Source organism: Bos grunniens, chromosome 3 (genome assembly GCF_055505025.1).
Source record: "Bos grunniens cultivar Pamir isolate PY7600 chromosome 3, Bosgru_T2T1.0, whole genome shotgun sequence".
NCBI lineage: Eukaryota > Metazoa > Chordata > Mammalia > Artiodactyla > Bovidae > Bos > Bos grunniens.
In genome coordinates this window covers 78,812,210-78,835,944 of record NC_141167.1, presented here as the reverse complement: position 1 = coordinate 78,835,944, position 23,735 = coordinate 78,812,210, and the positions used below count along the sequence as shown (strand labels likewise).

At 39.3% G+C, this 23,735-nt stretch overlaps 1 long non-coding RNA gene across 2 annotated transcripts in view; it reads right to left on the bottom strand.

Annotated features, from left to right (window-relative positions):
- Positions 1-17,448, bottom strand: part of LOC147375901 (uncharacterized) — a 64,013-nt gene extending 46,565 nt beyond the window's left edge. Inside the window, exons 1-2 of one of the 2 annotated variants that reach the window (XR_015160578.1) lie at positions 17,136-17,448; positions 16,436-16,598 (exon numbers count right to left, since the gene is read on the bottom strand). This is a non-coding gene — a long non-coding RNA (uncharacterized LOC147375901). The remainder of the gene's footprint in view (positions 1-16,435; positions 16,599-17,135) is intronic. The other variant, XR_015160579.1, reaches the window with a different exon arrangement.
- Positions 17,449-23,735: the final 6,287 nt, after the last annotated feature.

The following is a 23,735-nucleotide window of genomic DNA, read 5'->3' as shown; positions in this document are numbered from 1 at the left end:
AGAGTTGACTCATTGGAAAAGACTCTGATGCTGGGAGGGATTGGGGACAGGAGGAGAAGGGGACGACAGAGGATGAGATGGCTGGATGGCATCACTGACTCGATGGACGTTAATCTGAGTGAACTCCGGGAGTTGGTGATGGACAGGGAGGCCTGGTGTGCTGCGATTCATGGGGTTGCAAAGAGTCAGACACGACTGAGTGACTGATCTGATCTGATAGATATAATAGTTATAAGTTTGAGAATATGATGCTGCTAAGTCACTTCAGTCGTGTCCCACTCTTTGCGACCCTATAGCCTGCCAGCTTCCTCTGTCCATAGGATTCTCCAGGCAAGAATACTGAAGTGGATTGCCATGCCCTCCTCCAGGGAATCTTCCCAACCCAGAGGATTTAAAGACAGAGAACTAATTGAGATCGCCAGGAAGTAAGGGTATCAAGAGAAGCTTCTCTCCAGTTTGGCTGCACGAGGAAAGAAGCAGGAAGAAGCGTCAGGATGGCAAGAAGCTGCTGAGACCAGCTAAGTCCAAGTACCGCATGGACTTCATCCAGTAGCAGAGGCTGCAGCTTGAGCACTGGCATGTCATGCTGGACAAGCTGGGTAAAGTCACCATCGGGGGCACCTTCCAGAACTGGACACCCGACCTCACCAACCTCATGACGCGGCAGCTGCTGGACCCCCCTGCCATCTTCTGGTGCAAGGAAGACTCCTAGGCCACGGATTGGAAAGAGGCCAAGGCACAGGAGTTCAGGGAGCGCTTGTCTGACTTGGCCAAAATCCGCAAGGTCGTGTACTTTCTCATCACCTTCAGCGAGGGCCTTGAGCACGCCAACCTCAAGGCCTCTATGGTCTTTAACTAGCTGCTCTCTGCTACCCGCTCCTCTTGGCTACCTGCCTGGCCCCTGCCCTTACCCCATCCCCTGGGTGTTTGGGGACATTCTTTTAGCTGCTGGTCTGAAGCTTGGCCGGAACCCAAGCCTGCCTTCATCTTCCTCTGCTTCCCCTGGTGCTGACGCTCCTGCTCACGTGAAGAAATGCAAAGGCTCCAAAGTCCAGAAGCTGGCCTGGGGGCCGCTGCTTCTGCCTTCGACCTTGGAGGCCTGGTCTGGGCCAGTGTGGGAAGATGAGAGACCATGGGAGATTACTTTTTCTCTGCTCCATTGTTGGGAGACTGAGAGAGAGACAGAGAAACAAATCTAAAGAACCAGGCATTGGGTTTCATCCTGAGACGGGGAGGTGAAGACTTCAGAGCAACCTCCTTGGAGAGTCTGACCAACAGGCACTTACTGCCCTCTTGGCCACAATGCCTTTTCCCAGAGTCCGTGTCCAGAGGTGAGCACCTAGCTTGAGAACCCAGAAAGGTGCTCTGCATGCACCATGTGTGGTCCCAACATGCCTCAGGTCTAAGACATTGGGCAGGGTTGCTGTGGGGCTGATTTGGGCAGTAGTGAGGGGCTGGCAATCCGGAGGCTGTGCAGGCCAACTCTTGCTTCTGGAAATGTCTTCAGGAGGGGAGAAGTGAAGGGGGAGAAAGAAAAAGTCATGTAGAGATGTATCTATCTTTATGCATACATGCGTACTGAAAGAAGAAAAGAGAAGCTTAGGACTGAGTAGTATTGGACAACTTCAATAATTAGAAATTGGATAGATAAGGAGGAGCCATTAAAGACATAGGGGCTTCCCTGATAGCCCAGACAGTAAAGAATTTGCCTGCATTGCAGAAGACCCGGGTTAGATCCCTGGGTCAGGACGATCCCCTGGAGAAGGAAATGGCAACCCACTCCAGTATCCTTGCCTGGAGAATCCTGTGGACAGAGGAGCCCCCTGGGCTACAGTTCATGGGGTCACAAAAAGTTGGACATGACTGAGCAATTAACATTAACATGAAAGACATGGAGAGGGAGTGTCTAGTGAAGGGGGAAGAAAACTAGTAAAGCATAGGATCTAGAATCTTAAGGAGAGAGTATTTCTAGGAGAAGGGGAGTGCCAAAAAGTCAAGGACAAGAACTGACCTTTGTATTCGGCAGCTTGGAGGTCACTGATGACTATGAGGAGAGCAATACACGGGAGGTCAGGTACAGAGGCCTCACCAGAGTGAGCTAAAAGACAGTAGAAGGTGAGGAAGTGGAGACAGCAAAAACAGACTACTCTTTTAGGGAATTTTGCGCCAATGGCACCCCACTCCAGTCCTCTTGCCTGGAGAACCCCACAGATGGAGGAGCCTGGTGGGCTGCAGTCCATGGGGTCGCTAAGAGTCAGACACGACTGAGCGACTTCACTTTCACTGTCATGCATTGGAGAAGGAAATGGCAACCCACTCCAGTGTTCTTGCCTGGAGAATCCCAGGGACGAGGGAGCCTCGTGGGCTGCCGTCTATGGGGTCACACAGAGTCGGACACGACTGAAGTGCCTTGGCAGCAGCAGAAGCTGTGAAGAGAGCAGAGAAATGGAGCCATTGTTGTATGGGGAAGTGTCGGGAATGAGGATTTTAAATATATGTGTATATATATATGCCTTTTTAATATTGAAAGATGCTAAAGCATGTGTGCATGCTGATAATGGGAATGATTTCTCAGTGAAGAGTAAAGATTCTCTAAGAGAAACAATGTAAGAAACAACGCAAAAGTTTAACACTTTCAGGACTTACTGGTGGTACAGTAGATAAGAATCCACCTGCCAGTGCAGGGCACATGGGTTCAGTCCCTGGTCCAAGAAGACTGCACATGCTGCAGGGCAACTAAGCCTATGCACCACCACTACTGAAGCCTGTGTGCCTAGAGCCTGTGCTCCCCAACCAAAGAAGCAAATTTTTTTTCAAATAATGAAAAAATCTGTTAAAAATTTAATATTTGAATAAAAGAGGTTTCCCCCCATGTTTTATGGGCTTCCCTGGTGGCTCAGACAGTAAAGAATCTGCCTGCAATGCGGGAAACCTGGGTTCGATCCCTGGGTTAGTAAGATCCCCTGGAGGAGGACATGGCAACCCACTCCAGTATTCTTGCCTGGAGAATCCCCATGGACAGAGGAGCCTGGCAGGCTGCAGTCCATGAGGTCACAAAGAGTCTGACACAACTGAGCAACTAAGAACAGCACATGGGGAAGAAGTCTGAAATTTTGTGAAAGGATAGAAATCAATTGAATGGCATCGTTAAAGTGCTACAGGAAAAAAAAAAGCATCAGTTAAGGATTTTACATTCAGGAAGTTATTCTGAATAACAAAAATGAAAACAACAGATTTAAAATAATTTGTGTCAAAATTCCAACAGATTTTTTTTACAGAAATGGGAAAACTGATTGTCTAATTCATATAGAATTACAAGTGGTCCTGAAGAGCTAAACTAATCTTAAAAAAAAGAATAAAATGTGATGCTTCACACTTTCTAGTTTCAAAACTTACCACAAAGCTGCAGTAATTGAAAGAGAATGATACTGGCATAAGGATAGACTTATTAACAAATGGAATAGAATTGAGAGTCCATAAATACACCAATATACCTATGGTCAATTGGTTTTTGATAAAGGTGCCAGGTCTGTTCAATAGTGAAACAATAGTTTCTTCAACAAATGGTGTTGGGACAACTGAATTACCATATGTAAAAAAATGAAGTTGAACCCCTGCCTCACACACATACAAAAATTAAATCCAAATGGATGAATGACTAAGTATAAGAAGTAGAACTGTAAAACTCTTAGAAGAAAATATAGAAGTGAATCTTCGTGAACTTGGACTTGACAATATATTCTTAGCTATAACAACAACAAAAATAGATAAATTGCACTTAATAAAAAAAAAAACTTTTGTGTATCAGACAGCATGATTAACAAAGTGAAAAAACCAACCTACAAAATGAGAGAAAATATCTTCACATCATGTGGATGGTAGGTTTAACATCCAGAATATGTAAAAGCTCCTACAACACAACAATGACAAAAAAAAGACAATCCAATTTTTCAATGAACAAAGGACCCAAAAAGATATATAAGTGGCCAATAAACACATGAAAAGATTCTCAACACCATTGGTCATTAGGGAAATGCAAATGAAAGCCACAGCGAGGTCGCACAGCAGAGCTACTAGGACGGTGATCATTTCTTTTAAAGGAATATAGCACATGATAAGAATGTGGAGGAAATGGAACATTTGCACATTGCTAATGAGAATGCAAAATGTTGCAGCTGCTATGAGAAAATAGCTTAATCTTTCCTCAGAAAGCTAAACATAAGCTATGATCCAGCAATTCTATTTTTACCTCTAAGAGGAACTCAAATAGACATTTATATACCAATACTTCTGGTGGCTCAGATGGTAAAGAATCTGCCTGCAATGTAGGAGACCCTGGTTCAGTCTTTGGGTCGGGAAGATTCCCTGGAGAAGGAAATGGCAACCCATATTAGTATTCTTGCCTGGGAAATCCCATAGACGGAAGAACCTGGCAGTCTACAGTCCATGAAGTCGGACACTTGGAGTCGGACACAACTGAGCAACTAATACCAACATACCAATACTAATTGTAGCACTACTTATAATAGTCAAAAGTTAGAAACTTCTCCAGTGTCTATCAACAGATGAATGGATAAACAAAATGTGATCATATACATACAGTGGAATATTGTTCAGCCATTAAAAGGAATGAAATTCTGATCCATGTTCATTCAACATGGATGAACCTTGAAAACATATTAAATGAAATAATCCAGACAAAAAAGACAGATATGCTTGGTTCTGTTTGTATGAAATATATATAATAGACAAATTTATAGGGACAGGAAGTAGATTAAAAGATACCTCTGGCTAGAAGTTATTGCATAATTCTTGGCTACAGTGTTTTTTGGGATGATGAAAATGTTTTGGAAATAAATGGTGGTGATAGTTTCAATTATGAATTCAAATAATACCTTAGAACTGTACTCTTAAGGTAGTTAAAATGGCAAGTTTTTTATATATTTTATCACAATAAAAATTTTGAATAATTACTCAGCCATTAAAAAGAATACATTTGAATCAGTTCTAATGAGGTGGATGAAACTGGAGCCTATTATACAGAGTGAAGTAAGCCAGAAAGAAAAACACCAATACAATATACTAATGCATATAAATGGAAATTAGAAAGATGGTAACGATGACCCTGTATGTGAGACAGTAAAAGAGACACAGATGTATAGAACAGTCTTTTGGACTCTGTGGGAGAGGGAGAGGGTGGGATGATTTCGGAGAATGGCATTGAAACATGTATAATATCATATAAGAAACGAATCACCACTCCAGGTTTGATGCATGATACTGGATGCTTGGGCCTGGTGCACTGGGATGACCAAGAGGGATGGTACGGGGAGGGAGGTGGGAGGGGGGTTTGGGATGGGGAGCATGTGTATACCCGTGGCGGATTCATGTTGATGTATGGCAAAACCAACACAATACTGTAAAGTAATTAACTTCCAATTAAAATAAATAAATTTATATTTAAAAAATAAATAAATCATATAAAAAAGAAAGCAATTTTAGATAATCAGAAGCAGATTAAAAATGTTTTCAGCACCTTGGCTTTACAAGAAATTTCAAAGGAAGCCTTTCATCCTGAAAGGAAATGATATAAAATGGAAATCTTAATTGAAAGGAAGGAAGGAAGAGAACAAGAAATTGTAAATATGTGGGTAAATATAAAGGTCTATCTTTCTCTTCTTAATTTCTTAAAAATAAATTGACTAAAGTAAAAATAATAATGGTGTATTTCAGGTTTAGAACATATTTGGGGCTTTAAACATACAGTGTAAAATGTGTGACAATAATAGCACAAATGATAGGAAGAGATAAAATTCAAATTGTGCTGTTATAAGGGTCTTACATATATATCAAATAGTATAGTATTAATTATAGATAGATAAGAAAGCTCTAAATATAATCATGTAAAGAGGTAGTAAAAAACATAAATGGAAGAGATAGAATGAAACTCTAAACAATTCTCAACTGAAGGGAAGATAGAAGAAAAAAGGCCCCACAAACAAAGGGAACAAATAGAAAACAGAGGGTGAGATGATATTAATTTAAACCCAATCATGTCAATAATTATATCAACTATAATTGAACTAATAATGTTAAAAACTGGAGATTGAAGACTCATGAGGAAGCAAGACCTAGTTAGAACAATATACAGTTTAGAAGGGATATATTCTAAATATAAAAACAGTTTGAAAATAAAAGGGTAGGAAAATGAAAATTCAGTGTCAAATATATACCCTAGGTTTGACATTTCATTTTTAAAGGTTATAGCTATCTCAGAGGGACTGAACTAGATGTACTCTTATCCTTCCTCTGAAGCATAACAGTACACCACTGCACAATACCACCCAATCTGAAGACCAATAGTAAAGGAAATTCTTCAAGAAAAAATGAAAATCCATCAATATGAACATCTAAATAAAAAAACACATAGAAGTGTATCATCAGGATAAAAAATTTTTTTGCCAGTTTGTATTGCCAATTTCCAAAACAATGCAGCAAACATAAACCCAGTCCAGACGTCAATTATAAATACTAATATAGCTTGGGGTTTTATTTAAAGGCAGCAATTTTTTGAAATAGTTAATGCAGCAGTTGCTACACAATAATAATAGTACTTCAACTCTTCCTCTATCCTTTTAAATTAATTTTCCAAAGTTGGAGTGTAATCTTTTCCCCCTTAGACTATGCATTAATTGAGACTTCTCACCACTCTTTGTAATGTCTAGTATACAGTATTTCTACTTCTCATATCTTTGCTCTTCACAGTCACCTTATCCTACCTCCCACCATCTAAGAAGAAAAGATGGTCAGACTAAGAAACAAGTGAAGTCTACAAGATGTCTGTATGTTTTGTGTGGCTTCAGAGTTAGATTGAAATTGCCAGGCACAGATTTAGTCTTGTAATTTTGTTTACACATTGGAGAAGAAAAATTCGATTTGTTAAATGTTTCATGTAACTATACCCAGGTTTTACCAAGCTAGGAACTTGGACCTTCTCTGTGTGTGTTAGTTGCTCATTTGTGTCTGACTCTTTTCGACCCCATGGACTATATAGCCCACCAGGCTCCTCTGTCCATGAGGAGATTCTCCAGCCATTCCCTTCTCCAGGGGATCTTCCAGAGCCAGGAATCAAACCTGAATTTCCTTCACTGCAGGCAGATATTTACCATCTGAGCCACTAGAGCTGAGAACTTGGACCTTTTATGTGTAGTGACTTTTTAACCCTAGTTTTCATAACCTGGAGGTCAGACTGTTGCTTTTGCATGATGTATGTAGTGTCTCTGGAGAAGGCAATGGCACCCCACTCCAGTACTCTTGCCTGGAAAATCCCATGGATGGAGGAGCCTGGTAGGCTGCAGTCCATGGGGTCGCTAAGAGTCGGACACGACTGAGCGACTTCACTTTCACCTTTCACTTTCATGCATTGGAAAAGGAAATGGCAACCCACTCCAGTGTTCTTGCCTGGAGAATCCCAGGGGCGGTGGAGCCTGGTGGGGTGCCATTTATGGGGTTGCACAGAGCCGGACACGACTGAAGCGATTTAGCAGCAGCAGCAGCAGCAGCAGCATGTAGTGTCTCATGACTGCAGTTTGCTTTGTTTTATAGTATCTGTACTTGTATTTTTCAAGAGCTAATTTGTAAATAGATGATGTTATTTCTCCATTGAAAACACACTTTTTAAAAAAGCAAAATCCCCACTCCCAAAAAAAGGGTAGAACAATATGCAATAAAAAATTAAGTGTGATATAGTCACACCAGTCTGCTATTAACATCAAAGAGTCTTCAAGACAGGGAATCAGGGATGAAGTTATCTGATGATAAAAGGTTCAATTCATCAAGAATGATCCTAAATGCTTATATCCTTAATAACAAAATTTCAAAATATATGAAACAAAAATTGACAGAACTAAATGAAGAAACATATAGATTTGTTTCTACATGTTGCTGGATTTGATTTTTTTAAACATTTTTATGTCTATGAACATGTGGATTGGAAGACTCAATATTATTAGGATGTCAGTCCCTCTCAGATTGATGTATAGATCTAAGGCTATTCAATTTAAATTCTAAGCAGCTTTTTGTTTGTTGGTTTTTTGAAGAGACTGATAGGCAAAATCTAAAATTTATCTGTGAATCCAAAGGACCTAGAATATAATCTTTAAAAAGATAAATAAAAGTGAAACTCTTACACAAACTGACTGAACCTATCAACTTATTAAAAAGCTTATTATCAACTTATTAAAAAGCTGTAGTAATCAAAGTAGTAAGGTATTGACAAAAGTAGAGAGAAATAGAATTACATAGAGAGAACAAAAATATACATGCATTTTTAAAAGTTAAATGATTTTTGACAAAGCACCAAGATAGTTCAATGAAAAAAGAAAAGTCAACAAATAATAGTGCAATATAGGATATTTGTGTGAAAAAAATTAATCTCAACTGCCACATTATGTGATACATAAATATTAATTTGAAATACATGATGGGACTAAACTAGAAATTTAACACTATAAGACTTCTAGGGAAAAAAATAGGAAGTCATCATGATTTTCTGGTACACAGGGATTTCTTAGAACTCCAGAAGACCTAACCATAATATAAGGTTTATATTTGTAATTTATAAATGTTAAGAACTTCTTTTTGCAGTGAGACACTGATAATAAAACAAAAATATAAACCACAGACTGGGAGAAAATATCTGAAATACACATATAAAATGAGAAAAGACTTGTTTCCAAGTCATATAAAAAACACTGACACAGCATCACTATCATCATCATCATCATCATTACCACCGTCATTGTCATTCAAATAACCTGATTTTTTAAATGGGCAGAAGATTGGGGGGGGGGGGAACCAGTTAATAAAAGAGTATATATTAATGATAACTAGACATTTCAAAGTCTCTTCTCTGACCTGCGAATCAAAACCACCATGATATGACACTCCCATTATCTACCAAAGTGGTTAAAAATAAAGAGACCAACAGCACTAAGTGTTGACAAGGATGGGAGCAAGAGGAGCTCTCCTACTTTGGTGGTGGCCGGGTGAAATGGTATGCCCATTTGGAAACAGCTTGCCAGTTTCTTATAAAGTTAAATGTATACCTGTTCTATGACCCAGCAATTCAATCTTAGTTTTTAAAATCAAGAGCAATGAAAACACAATAGATGGTATTGGTTCTGAGCTCTTTAAATGAGATTTTCATAAACAAACTTTCTAAAAGGTTAAAGCAGGGGTCCCCAACTTCTGGGATCTAATGCCTGATGATTTGAGATGCAGCTGATGTAATAACGATAGAAATAAAGTGCACAAGAAATATAATGTACTTGAATCACCCTGAAACCCCTGTCCATGGAGAAATTGTCTTCCACAAAACTGGCCCCTGGTGCCAAAAAGGTTGGGGACTACTGGGAAACATACTTGCCAGCTCGACTTTCTTGTTGTTGTTCGGCTGTTAAGTCTTGTCTTACTCTTTGCAACCCCAGGGACTGTAGCACACCGGGCTCCTCTGTCCTCTACTATCCCCTAGAGTCTGCCAGGATTCATGTCCGTTGAGTCAGTGATGCTATCTAATCATTACATCCTTTGCCACTCCCTTCTCCTTTTGCCTTCAGTCTTTCCCACATAAGGGTCTTTTCCAGTGAGCTGGATCTTCACATGCGGTTCGTCAAAGTATTGGAGCTTTACGAACAGTCCTTCCAATGAATGTTCAGGGTTGATTTCCTTTAGGATTGACTGGTTTGATCTTCAGTTCAGTTCAGTCACTCAGTCCTGTCCGGCTCTTTGTGACCCCGTGAATTGCAGCATGCCAGGCCTCCCTGTCCCTCACCAACTCCCAGAGTTCACTCAAATTCATGTCCATCAAGTTGGTGATGCCATCCAGCCATCTCATCCTCTGTCGTCCCCTTCTCCTCCTGCCCCCAACCCCTCCCAGCATCAGACTCTTTTCCAATGAGTCAACTCTTCACATGAGGTGACCAAAGAATTGGAGCTTCAGCTTCAGCACCAGTCCTTCCAATGAACACCCAGGGCTGATCTCCTTTAGGATGGACTGGTTGCATCTCCTTGCAGTCCAAGGGACTCTCAAGAGTCTTCTCCAACATCACAGTTCAAAAGCATCAATTCTTCGGCACTCAGCTTTCTTCACAGTCCAACTCTCACATCCATACATGACCACTAGAAAAACCATAGCCTTGACAAGATGGACCTTTGTTGGCAAAGTAATATCTCTGCTTTTCAATATGCTATCTAGGTTGGTCATAACTTTCCTTCCAAGGAGTAAGCGTCTTTTAATTTCATGGCTGCAATCACCATCTGCAGTGATTTTGGAGCCTAGAAAAATAAAGTCAGCCACTGTTTCCACTGTTTCCCCATCTATTTGCCATGAAGTGATGGGACCAGACGCCATGATCTTCGTTTTCTGAATGTTGAGCTATAAGCCAACTTTTTCACTCTCCTCTTTCACTTTCATCAAGAGGCTTTTTAGTTCCTCTTCACTTTCTTCCATAAGGGTGGTGTCATCTGCATATCTGAGGTTATTGATATTTCTCCCGGCAATCTTGATTCCAGCTTGTGTTTCTTCCAGTCCAGCGTTTCTCATGATGTACTCTGCATATAAGTTAAATAAGCAGGGTGACAATATACAGCCTTTACATACTCCTTTTCCTATTTGGAACCAGTCTGACCAACCTAGACAGTATATTTAAAAGCAGAGACATTACTTTGCCGACAAAGGTCCACATAGTGAAAGCTATGGTTTTTTTCAGTGGTCATGTATGCATGTGAGAATTGGACTATAAAGAAAGCTGAGCACCAAAGAATTGATGCTTTTGTAATGTGGTGTTGGAGAAGACTCTTGAGAGTCCCTTGGACTGCAAGGAGATCCAACCAGTCAATCCTAAAGGAAATCAGTCCTGCATGTCCATTGGAAGGATGGATGTGAAGCTGAAACTTCAGTACTGTGGCCACCTGATGTGAAGAACTGTCTCATTTGAAAAGACCCTGATGCTGGGAAAGATTGGAGGCAGGATGAGAAGGGGACGGCAGAGGAGGAGATGCTTGGATGGCATCACCGACTCTATGAACATGAATTTGAGTAAGCTCTGGGAGTTGGTGATAGACAGGGAAGCCTGGCGTGCTGCAGTCCATGGAGTCACAAAGAGTTGGACACAACTGAGCGACTGAACTGAACTGAACTGAATCCTTGCCAGGTAGTGCAGTGGTAAAGAATCTGCCTGCTGATGCAGGAGACGTGTGTTCAATCCCTGGGTCAGGCAGATCCCCTGGAGAAGGAACTGGCAACCCACTTCAGTATTCTTTCCTGGAAAATTCCATGGACAGAGAAGCTTGGTGGGCTATGGTCTATGGGATTGCAAAGAGTCAAACAGGACTGAGCACGCAGCACAAAACAAAAAAAAAATAGTCCTTGTCTTGACCTGACTCTTGCTTTGTCGTTTTGTTATCATCTTAACCACCAGCTCTATTACTTTACTTCTCTCTTACATTTCAGTCCCTCTGATTATGGCTTCCTGATTTTTTGGCTTTTTTGGTTGCCTTTGCCATCATTTTCTTTGAGTTCTGTGTGCTCATCACCATGACGTTTGTCCAGCTTTCCTGTTTGTTAACTAACCCTTTGGCTTGTCCTCTTGATGCCCTTCTTAGAATTACCACTACAGGAAGACTTTTTGGCACTGATTCCAGCAGTCTGAGCTCTGTTCTGTTGTTTCGCTTTGATATAAGATCCTGGGCATTCCAAACCTAGCCTTCCTGGTTTATTATAAAATCATGAGGTAGATTTCCTAGAATCTCAAGTTTAAAAGGAATCCTAAAATCTGTAACAGTACAACCTCTGAGTTAAAAACTCTATATTCTTTCTATTATTTTGCCATTCTTTTTAACAGTTCTTCAAATATTTGATGGCACATTTCATATCTCTATGTCTCCTCTTCATAATCTAAATATCCCAGTTCTTTAGTCATCATTTCCAACTTGAGTGATTTCCCCGAAATTGGCATCATTTTTATTACTTACCCTTTTACAATGATTTATATGATCTGAAGAGAAATCAGAATGAAAAAGTTGGTTTAAAAACTCAACATTCAGAAAATTAAGATCATGGCATCTGATCCCATCACTTCATGACAAATAGATAGATAGGGAAATAGTGGAAACAGAGACAAACTATTTTCTGGGTTCCAAAATCTCTGCAGATGGTGACTGCAGCCATGAAATTAAAAGATGCTTGCTCCTTAGAAGAAAAGCTATGACAAACCTAGACAGTATATTAAAAAGCAGAGACATTACTTTGCCAACAAAGGTCCACATAGTCAAAACTATGGTCTTTTCAGTAGTCATATATGGATTTGAGAGTTGGAACATAAAGAAGGCTGAGTGCTGAAGAATTGATGCTTTTGAACTGTGATGTTGGAGAACTCTTGAGAGTCCCTTGGACTGCAAGGAGAGCAAAGTAGTCAATCCTAAAGACAATCAACCCTAAATATTCATTGGAAGGACAGATGTTGAAGCTGAAACTCCAATACTTTGGCCACCTGATGTGAAGAGCTGACTCATTGAAAAAGACCCTGATGCTGGGAAAGATTGAAGGCAGGAGAAGGGAACGACAGAGAACAAGATGGCTGGATGGCATTACTGACTCAATGGACATGAATTTGAGCAAGCTCCAGGAGATGGTGAAGGACAAGGAAGCCTGGCATGCTGCAGTCCATGGGGTCACAAAGAGTCGGACACAACTGAGCAACTGAACAACAGCAAATTTTACAATGAAAGGTGGAAAGAATTTATTTTTTTAAAGTCTCAATTATGTTCTGACCAGTGCGGGCTAGAATAGGGCTTTATATTACTTACTATTAACTTTTACCTAACTTTTTCTGTGGTGATGATCAGGATCTTTTTAAATCCTTATTTGGAGTCAGCATATTCGTTACTTCCTGCTTCAGCTTCAGCCTCCTCTCAGATCTGAATCATGAAGCTGGGGTCAGTGTCATGCTACTTCCCATGAAGGTAGACGCCTTCACTAATTTCTCTGCAGCCATGTGCAGATATACAACATGTTACCAAGGATATGTCCAGATATGTTATGAGTGTTGAAGGGTTCTGTATAATTCTCTTCTGCTTATTGTAACTCCCTCTCATCTCCTATTCACAGAAACCATCTGAATTCCAATGAGGGAGATATTATCAGATGGAAAATCTTGAATCCATGTTGATTTACTCTTTAGCGCTAGTAACAAATTTCTTTTCACACAGAACTGATTGAAACACATCCATGTGTCTATCACAGAAGAGATTCTTGCATGTGTGAGAATTCCTCTAGGTACTGCTCCAGTCACCCTGTACACATTGTGTAGTCATTAAAGCAGTTATCCTAAGTGTCCACATCCTCCCCAAAGACTTAAAGAAACTCTCTCAGACCCTTGCCAAAATTCTGATTTCATCACATTTATTGTACTCCTTTTATTTACAGGCTTCAAAAAAATGAAAGCTAGTTTGGCATAACTTTCTTTCCCCTTTTAAATTTTGATTATTACTGCTCTATTTTTATTTTAAAAGCTTTAGAATCTTAGCAAGGTCCATGTCAAGCTCCCCTTTTCATGCTGTTTAGCAATCTACCTATTTAAAGAATAATCCAGAATTAGTGGATTTTTTTTCTTTGCAATTGGGATGTGATTTCTAGGTCTTTATTATTAAAATAGGCTTCCCTGATGGCTCAGGTGATAAAGAATCAACCTGCCAATGCAGAAGATGCAAGCTTAATCCCTGGATCAGGAAGATCCCCTGGAGAAGAAAATGGCAACTGAATCCAGTATTCTTGCCTGGAAAATCCCAAGGACAGAGGAGCCTGGCAGGCTACAGTCCATTGGGTTGCAAAGAGTCGGACATGACTGAGCACACTTACACATTATTAAAATAAAGAAAAGTTATTGATATTTGAATATTTATCTTGTATCCAGCTATTTTGCCATTACTGCTTGTTATTGTTGTGGTTTTACTCAAATTCATTTGGGGTTCTAGGGTTTCAAATATAATCAGCAAAAGCAGATAACTTGATCTCATCTTTTTGAAACCAGTTATTTTACATTCTTGTTGCTTTGCCTTATCTAGAACTTCCGAGACAATGTTTAATATTAACAATAGAATGAACAAAAATTTGGAATTTCTTAGAAATTAAGACTGATATTACTAGATAATTATTGGATCAAACAGAAATCAAAAGTGAAAGATAACCAATCTATCTAGAGAGGAATGAAAAAGATATTCTGCCAAAATCTATAGAAATAGCAAACACTGAGGCAGGGGAAAACATAAACATATATGTATACATTCATATATATATATACACATTCATATATATATATATTCTTAGATGACTTTGTCATTAAAGAAAGTAATAAAAAAATCAAAGGGGAGAAAAGAACTTAGTATTTATTTTAAGAAATTAGGGAAGAAAAAGAAACAGATGAAATTAATTTTAAAAAGAACTTAGTATCTATTTGAAGAATTTAGGAAAGAAACTAAGACGAAATTAATTTTAAAATTTTAAGTAATGACTCTGTTCCTGGAAAATCCCATGGGCAGAGGAGCCTGGTAGGCTGCAGTCCATGAGGTCACTACAAGTTGGACACAACTGAGCGACTTCACTTTCACTTTTCACTTTCATGCATTGGAGAAGGAAATAGCAACCCACTCCAGTGTTCTTGCCTGGAGAATCCCAAGGACGAGGGAGTCTGGTGGGTTGCCATCTATGGGGTTGCACAGAGTCAGACACGACTGAAGCGACTTAGCAGCAGATGTTCTTCCTGTCTCCCTCTTACAGGGAGCTTTCTGATTACTTTGGACCCACTTCTCAAGTCTAGGATAATCCACCCCCCCACCTTCCCTGCCCCCCGCATCTCAAGATCCTTAACTATATCTGCAAATGCATTTTTACCATATAGATACCATATTCATAGGTTCCAAAGATTAGAACATGAACTCTTTATTTGGGAGGTTTGGGGGGGGGGGTCATTATTTGGCTTACCACTCAAAAATTTGGGCTAAGATTCTCTTTTCCAAAGTGATCAGTTTCTGCTAAATGCTTATTAATTAGGTTTTCTTTACCATCTGTATCTTATGACTTTTTTTGCTTGTTTGGTGCAATGGCACCAATTTGGTGTCAGGCCAGGTCTCTTTGGGCAGCTTTAATTCTCACTTTCACTAGTACAGAACACTATAAAGCACTTATTTTGCCTTTCAAAATTGTTCTTTTTTCTTTTACATTTGCTTTCTTGCTGACTTTTAATTTCTTTCTTTCAAAGTTTCCAAATTCAAAAGGTATGAATATACATTAACCGTCAAACACGCACTCAAGAAATTCACTCATGATGACAGATGGCCATTTCAACACAGTAGCTCATAAGTTTCTTTTAATGTCAACAGAAGGAAGTTAAGTGTCCAGTGAATAATCTTGGATATTTAGCATTAATAATCTAGGATTCTTTTCTCTTCAGAAAACACACAACAAAAACTTATCTAACAGTATTATCAGCCCTTTGTCCTTCCCATAACACACTGAATACCTAAGACAAATGTCTTTTTTAAGGTTGCTTTCAATCTGTCCTTCAAAGATGTCTAAGCCTGTAGTTGTCTATTTCATGTGCATGAATTAACAGTAACACGGTATAGAGAGTAACAGTACCAATTCTAGAATCAGATCAAGCATAGTCTGATTCCATAGCTCTATCAATTACTAAATTTAGGGAAACTACTTAAGTATTCCAGTTCAGTTTTTCTATTGGCCAGATAACAGTACTTAGCTGGATTAATGTGAATATTAAATAAAATAATTCATGGAAAGCACTCAGTCCAGGATAGTAGTAGTAGTGTTAGTTGCTCAGTCGTGTCCAACTCTTTGCAACCCAGTGGACTATCGCCTGCCAGGTTCCTCTGTCTATGGGATTCTCCAGGTAAGAATACTGGAGTGGATTGTCATTCCCTTCTCCAAAGGATCTTCCCGAGCCAGGCATCGAACCCAGGTTTCCTGCACTACAAGCAGATTCTTTACCCTCCAAGCTACAGGGAAAATCCTTAATCCTGGATAGACATGCCATAAATTCTCAACAAATATTACTTATCAGTTGTTTTTACAAAGGTACCATTAAAAATGTGCCAGACACATCAAACAGGGATTTGTTCCCCAGCTTTGATCAGCCTGAAAAACAGGCACCCTAATTCTGGAAGCAATGGGACCACTGCCGAAAGAAAACTTAGGTTCTTCTTCCCCTAGGCATGTCATTAATGTTGACATTGTTTATTGAGTAAAAAGAAATATGTTGGTTTATGCTATCATTATCCTTAGATCCTGAAGGTAGTAGTATTAGTAGCATCATTGCTCAATTGTGTCCGATTCTTTGCGACCCCACAGACTGTAGCTCACCAGGCTCTTCTGTCCATGAGATTCTGCAGGCAAGAATCCTGGAGTGGATTGCTGTTCCCTTCTCTGAAGGATCTTCCTGACCCAGGGATCAAACCCAGGTCTCCTGCATTGCAAGCAGATTCTTTACTGTCTGAGCTACAGGGAAGATCCTGAAGATATATTTCTTCAAAAGGAAACAGAAAAAAGAAAGATATAGTCCTCTAGAGTTTCTGTTACCATTAGTCATGTTTCTCAATTGTCTTCCTGATAAAGCTATAAAAACTCTTTTAAGACTCCAAAAGTTCCTTTACTTGTTTGGAGAGCCTGAAAAATTAGGACTACTGTTATTCAGATAAATGCTAGTAGCACCCATGTCTCCTGTGCCTGGCTGGAAGAAGGGCCGCAAAGCAGAGTTTGCTTAACAAGGGTGAAACTGGAAGAGATGTAAAGCAGAATAATTTTCTTATATCAAAGATGTAGACACAATTGTAGAGCTACTTGGTTGAAAATTCCTGAGGAAATCAAATGAATTAGTAAATTCAGTTGGTCAAACACAGTAATTTAATAAAATGACAGATTTTTCCTTTCCCAGGATTTCCTTAAATCCTTCTTTATCTGCTTAAGTGTTATCAGATTCCATAGTAGCAAATTATGCCAGACTGGAAAAGAGTGAGCAAATGATTCTTGAGGCATAAAGTCAAAATTTGCATAAGGCACCTACCTGTGGTTTCTCGGATAGCTGTTGAAATCATCACGGTACCCTGATGTTTAAACCTCAGTATTTCACTTCAGTGTGGCCAAGCAATTCTGATTGAGTCCTTCCCCAAGCCCTGTGAGAGTGTGCAGTGACGGTGTGCAGGCTCTTCATGTCATCTTCCCTCCCTCCAAGCTTTATTTAGAAATTTCAGAGGAGGTTTAGTGGTGAAAGGTTGTTCAAGTACTTTCCTCTCCTTTTTATTCCCTTCAGAGCAATTACTCAAACACTCAGAAAGCCAAAGCAGCTGTCTCACTCCATGTCTGGATCACAGAGCCCTAAATATTTATAGGTCTCTGAGAATTCCAAGTCTCAAGTTCAGGTAGGATGCTATTTTTACTTGCTGTTTGAAGACTTACTAGCCATGGTTAACACACTAGAAAATAACTGTTTTGACTGTGTAATACATTCTAATTTGGAAAATTGATATGGTATAAATAAAATAAAATTACCCATAATACCACCGTCAATGTTACACTGAGATCTCTTTTCATCGCTCTATGTATATATGCATATAAAGTCACATCCAACTCTTTGAAGCCCCATGGACTATATCTAGCCAAGCTCCTCTGTCCATGGGATTTCCAAGGCAAGAAAACTGGACTGGGTTGCCACTTCCTTCTCCAGGGGATCTTCTCAACCCAGGGATTGAACCTATGTTTTCTGCATTGGCAGGAAGATTCTTGACCACTGAGCCACCAGGGAAGCCTGTATATGCATATAGACACACAATATTCAGATTTTTATGATGTTTTCAAATTTTACATACAATTCTTATTCTGTTTTTGTTAATCTATTTGGCAGAAACATGGGAGAATGTAAAAAAATTACAGTAAAAACTGTAATTTTTTTACTGTGAGTTGTAACTAATTGTGGGAGGCCTTAAATGCCGTCGTGGAAGTTTGGACTTTGTTCAGTGCTTTAGAAGGTTGACACCTCATGTTCACTTGGTATTTTCTGTTTATGCCTTTCTGTGTGTGTGTCTGTACGCACAGTCATGTCTCAAAAAGTTTGACATGACTGAACACACAGACACACACACACATACAAAAGAAAAGATAGAAAATATCAAGCGACCATGAGGTGTCAATCTCCTAAAGCACTGGGCTGATCCTGTTGGTCCCTTTCAATGCTCTTTTTCATGAACAAGGCCTTTTCCCTTCATTTTGAATGTCCCTGCCCTTCCTTACAGTGACTTGTCTACATCTTATCCATTGATTCATGATGCAGCTCAAATAGTACCTTCTTCATGGAGCCATGCTTGAGTCCTTCTGTCTCTCCTGGCCAGAGTCAGTGGTTTTTGCTTCTCAGTTCTATTTTTACCCATGCATCAGTTTTCTTGAGTTATGGCTATTTGGGTACACATCTTATTACTCCTTTTTGATTATGCATCAAAGATTTTGGACATTTTCATCATATCACAGTATCCTTTTTGGTCATTACAGTTTTTCTTGGCACATGCTAAAGAATTAACAGCAACCACAGTTATACTACTCACTTAACATATGGTGTCATTATTTGAGTAAAATTGCCCTGACTTGTCTTTTTTATATTCATCAGAGAAATGTTTTGTGGTGGTAGCTTATCTCCAAAGACAGTCCCCAATATTTCCTCTTCACTCTGTAGATACAGGTTCCCACACACATAAGGACCTGGTGCTACCTCCAACCCTCAACCATGGGCTGGCGTTATGGACTGACTTTGACCAAGAGAATGCAATGGAAGTAATAAGTCTAGGGCTTCCAAACCCAGTATCAGAAACCCATACTATAAAGCAAAGGGCCAAGGTTGTCTTTGACCTCCACAGCTAGTTCCCAGCTGACAGCCAACAGTAACTGTCAGGCTTGTGGGTGAATCACACTGAACATTCCAATCTAATTAACAACCGACCCAAACCCATGAAGAAGAAGCAGAACCAAACCCATGCAGCTAACCCTAGTCAACCCAAGAATCATTAAACATAATAAAAGGGTTGTTGTTTTAAACCATAGAGTTTGGGTGTAGTGTGTCACACACAACAGATAAACCTAACACTGATTTACAAGTTAAACCATATGAATTGCTGGATTTGACAGGTTTTGACTGGCAAGTTCATATAGTTCAACCTAACATGAATAATGCCTTGATATTGCTCTATTGCTCTCAGCTCTTATTCTAAGCAAGTTATAACACTCTTGTCTCAGAATCCACTCAACAAAGAGTAGTTAAAATTTATCACCATAATGGTAAATAATTACAGTATAAATAAAAATAAATATTTTGTATTGATCAATATTAAGCAGTTCTACAGAGAAGCATGCATTGTAAATACTAGTGTTCTATATACAACATTAAGGAGAAAAACTCCCAAGTTCAGTTTTTTCAAACTTCAGTTCTTTACATGCCACCTTCATGATTTATGGCACGTCTTCATTCTCACCATAAGATTGCCTACATTGTGTTTGCTCAGAAAAATCATTTTAATAAAACATTATATCCCTCGCATAACGATCTATTTAAATCCTTATCAAAGAGACTCAAAGTTATGTAATGTTACTGGCCCTCTTTGAAGCTTATATATTTTGATAGACACATTTATATACCCACAGGCTCTGGTTAGATCATCACACACACACAAGTATCACAACATGTATTATCAAACACAGAAGATCAGAGTTCTTTCTTTGCAAAAACTGTGAAAAAAATAAGCCTTTCCTTCAGCTCTAATTATCACTCTCCAAACCACAACCTGAGACATCCACCTTCTTTCTAGTACCCCAAATATCACTGGTCTACACAATGACAATTGATCTAGAACCCTCCTCAGTGGACAGCACTTAAGCTCTGGAGATTTCTTGTCTCTTTTTCCAACCTCATTTATCCTGTTCACCAACTCATTGAGTCTTATTCTCAAATGGAGAAAAGTTAATATAAAGAATTCATCTAGACCACGTTGTTCATGCTTATGCTTCCAAGGTACCACATATAAGCCTATTATTTTAATTTTTGGCTTACTTCTTTGTATTCTGGTCTTTCCATAAACTATTTGAGGCAACTTATGGGAAAGTGTTTAATAGAATAATAAAACACAAATGTAAGTAAAAGGCACAAAAGCCAGAAGAAAACACAAACTAGTATAGATGTAACCAAGGTGGAAATAGCACTCAAACAAAATAGTCCATAAAATACAACACAGATGCTACAGTTAAGGTATCAATTTGACTAAGAAGCTCTTAGTTGATCAATGAAGAAAGAAAAGTGGGTCTTTTATATTAATCTCCTTAGTCATGATTTAGAATAAAAATAATTTTTTCAGGTAAATGTTTTCCTGCATTATATTCTAAAATTAGTTTTTCATATGGGTCCTTATAATTTGGAGCAAAGAAATATAAAATATAAAAACATTCCCATAACAAATAGAGAAATCGTTTCTAGAAGGTGTTTCTAGCAGTTGTTTTGTAGCTAAGTTGTATCTGACTCTTTTGCTACCCTATGGTCTGTAGCCCCCCCAAGTTCCTCTGCCCATGGGATTTCCCAGGCAGGAAGACTGGAGTGGGTTGCCATTTCCTTTTTAGGAGAATCTTTCCAACCCAAGGATTGAAGCTGCATCTCCTGCATTGGCAGATGGATTCTTTACAACTGAGCCACCAGGGACACTCATTTCTAGCAGTACGCTTTGATTAAAAGTGAGTTCAGACTTCTACTTTTGGCCAAGATAAGAGGTTAGATTTACCATTACAGTTGAAAAAAAAAATGACAAACCCAGAGAAAATATATGAAACAATGATTTTTAGTCATTGGACAGGAGGTTGCAAAAGATAGTGATATCTGTGAGAGTGGAAACAAATGAAGTATGTCTTCTAATTGCCCAGACTTACTGCCTGGAGAAAGTTTCCAGGCTACAACTGCAGGAGAGAGGAAACCCAGGCAGAGCCTAGTGACCTCCTGAAACTACGGAGAATGACTTGGAAGTTGAAAGAGGCCAGGGTTGGTAGGGTCCTGAAATTGTTGTAATACAGCAAGACTATAGTTATATCAATAAGTGGTTACATCATAAGATAAGGTGGACGTTGTATCACTACAAAGGAGCAGACATTATACTGAGGGTTTAAACAAGATGAGAGCATGCATTGTTCATAAGTCACTACATTGGGTCCACCAGTGAAAGTCACATGTACATTAAGTTTTCCAGAATCATTGGTAAAGAGAAAAACATAAGGAGAGGGTAGACGAGCCAAAACAGAGTAAGTAGAATTATTTTCTGGTTGGAGTTCTTGCTGCAGCAGCCCCGTCAGTCTCGCTGGGATCTCGATGTTTATCTTGCCTCCCCTTCCGGCGGGCCGGCTCCTCTTTTGTGATCGAAGCAATGGGGGAACTGGATGTCTGGGGGACTGCAACATGGCGAATCAGCCTGTCCCGTATGTAAATTGGAAAATCTGCATCCTGTGGAAAAATACAAGCACATCCTCGACCGCTAGCTAATAATGGGTCATTATTGTCCCTTCCATTGTCCTGACAGGAAGTCCTTCCATTTGACTAATGGTTTTGCATTTAATTGCTCCAGGCACCAATGACGAAGCATTGCAGTAGTTCCATCCAGATCAGTATTTAGAATATTTATTACAAAAAGAGCATGTTGCAAGATTTGATGGGGAGAGCTATACTTAAACTCCCCTTCTTTTAGTTTTTGAATTTGGATTTTTAATGTTTGATGCGTTCTTTCAACAATGGCCTGTCCCTGGGGAGATTATAAGGGATGACAGTATTATGTTTAATTTGAAACTTTATACAAAATTCCTGAAAAGACTTAGAAGTGTAAGCAGGAGCATTGTCAGTTTTCAGAGCTTTTGGCAGGCCCAAATATGAAAAACAAGTAAAGAGATGTTGTATCACATCTTTAACTGCCTCTCTGGTACGAGCAGTTGCAATAATAACGTGAGAAAAGGTATCTACAGTTACATGAACAAAGGACAGTTTTCCAAATGAAGAGACATGAGTTACATCCATTTGCCAGAGTACATTAACTCCCATAGGTAGACTATTATAAACAGTGGGGCAGTGTAGGCAAGAACGCACAATCTCTCGAGCAGTCTCTCTGGGAATTTGGAATTGATATCTTAAAGCAGTAGCATATTGATGATAAAGTAAGTGAGAGGCTCTGGCCTCCTCAATCACAGTAGCCACTGTATTTCTGGTTAACAAGTCAGCCAAATCATTAAAGGCATTTTAAGGGCCGGGCAATCCGGAATGAGCCCAAATGTGTCCAGTGAAAAATATTTTATTTCTTTTCCAAATTTGTTCCTGTAATTTAGTTAACAAATGAAATATGGTAGTTTTATTTTCAGGCAAAACCGCAGTTTTATTTTTTTAATTTTTTTTTTTAACATTATAAAAAGGTAGTATTTTTGTGTGTGTTCTTTTTTTTTTATTTTTTTTTTTATTTTTAAACTTTACATAATTGTATTAGTTTTGCCAAATATCAAAATGAATCCACCACAGGTATACATGTGTTCCCCATCCTGAACCATCCTCCCTCCTCCCTCCCCATACCATCCCTCTGGCTCGTCCCAGTGCACAAGCCCCAAGCATCCAGTATCGTGCATCGAACCTGGACTGGCATCTGGTTTCATACATGATATTTTACATGTTTCAATGCCATTCTCCCATATCTTCCCACCCTCTGCCTCTCCCACAGAGTCCATAAGGCTGTTCTATACATCAGTGTCTCTTTTGCTGTCTAGTACACAGGTTTATTGTTACCAACTTTCTAAATTCCATATATATGCGTTAGTATACTGTATTGGTGTTTTTCCTTCTGGCTTATTTCACTCTGTATAATAGGCTCCAGTTTCATCCACCTCATTAGAACTGATTCAAATGTATTCTTTTTAATGGCTGAGTAATACTCCATTGTGTATATGTACCACTGCTTTCTTATCCATTCATCTGCTGATGGACATCTAGGTTGCTTCCATGTCCTGGCTATTATAAACAGTGCTACAATGAACATTGGGGTACACGTGTCTCTTTCCCTTCTGGTTTCCTCAGTGTGTATGCCCAGCAGGGGATTGCTGGATCATAAGGCAGTTCTATTTCCAGTTTTTTAAGGAATCTCCACACTGTTCTCCATAGTGGCTGTACTAGTTTGCATTCCCACCAACAGTGTAAGAGGGTTCCCTTTTCTCCACACCCTCTCCAGCATTTATTATTTGTAGACTTTTGGATCGCAGCCATTCTGACTGGTGTGAAATGGTACCTCATAGTGGTTTTGATTTGCAGTTCTCTGATAATGAGTGATGTTGAGCATCTTTTCATGTGTTTGTTAGCCATCTGTATGTCCTCTTTGGAGAAATGTCTATTTAGTTCTTTGGCCCATTTTTTGATTGGGCCATTTATTTTTCTGGAGTTGAACTGTAGGAGTTGCTTGTATATTTTTGAGATTAGTTGGTTGTCAGTTGATGTTGAAACAACCTGACAATAGACTGAGAATCAGAATAAAGGTTAAATTCCTCATCTGCAAACATAGGAAAAGCCCCTATGACTGCTGTTATTTCAGCTCTTTTAGCTGAAGTTTTCTGTGTTTCTAAA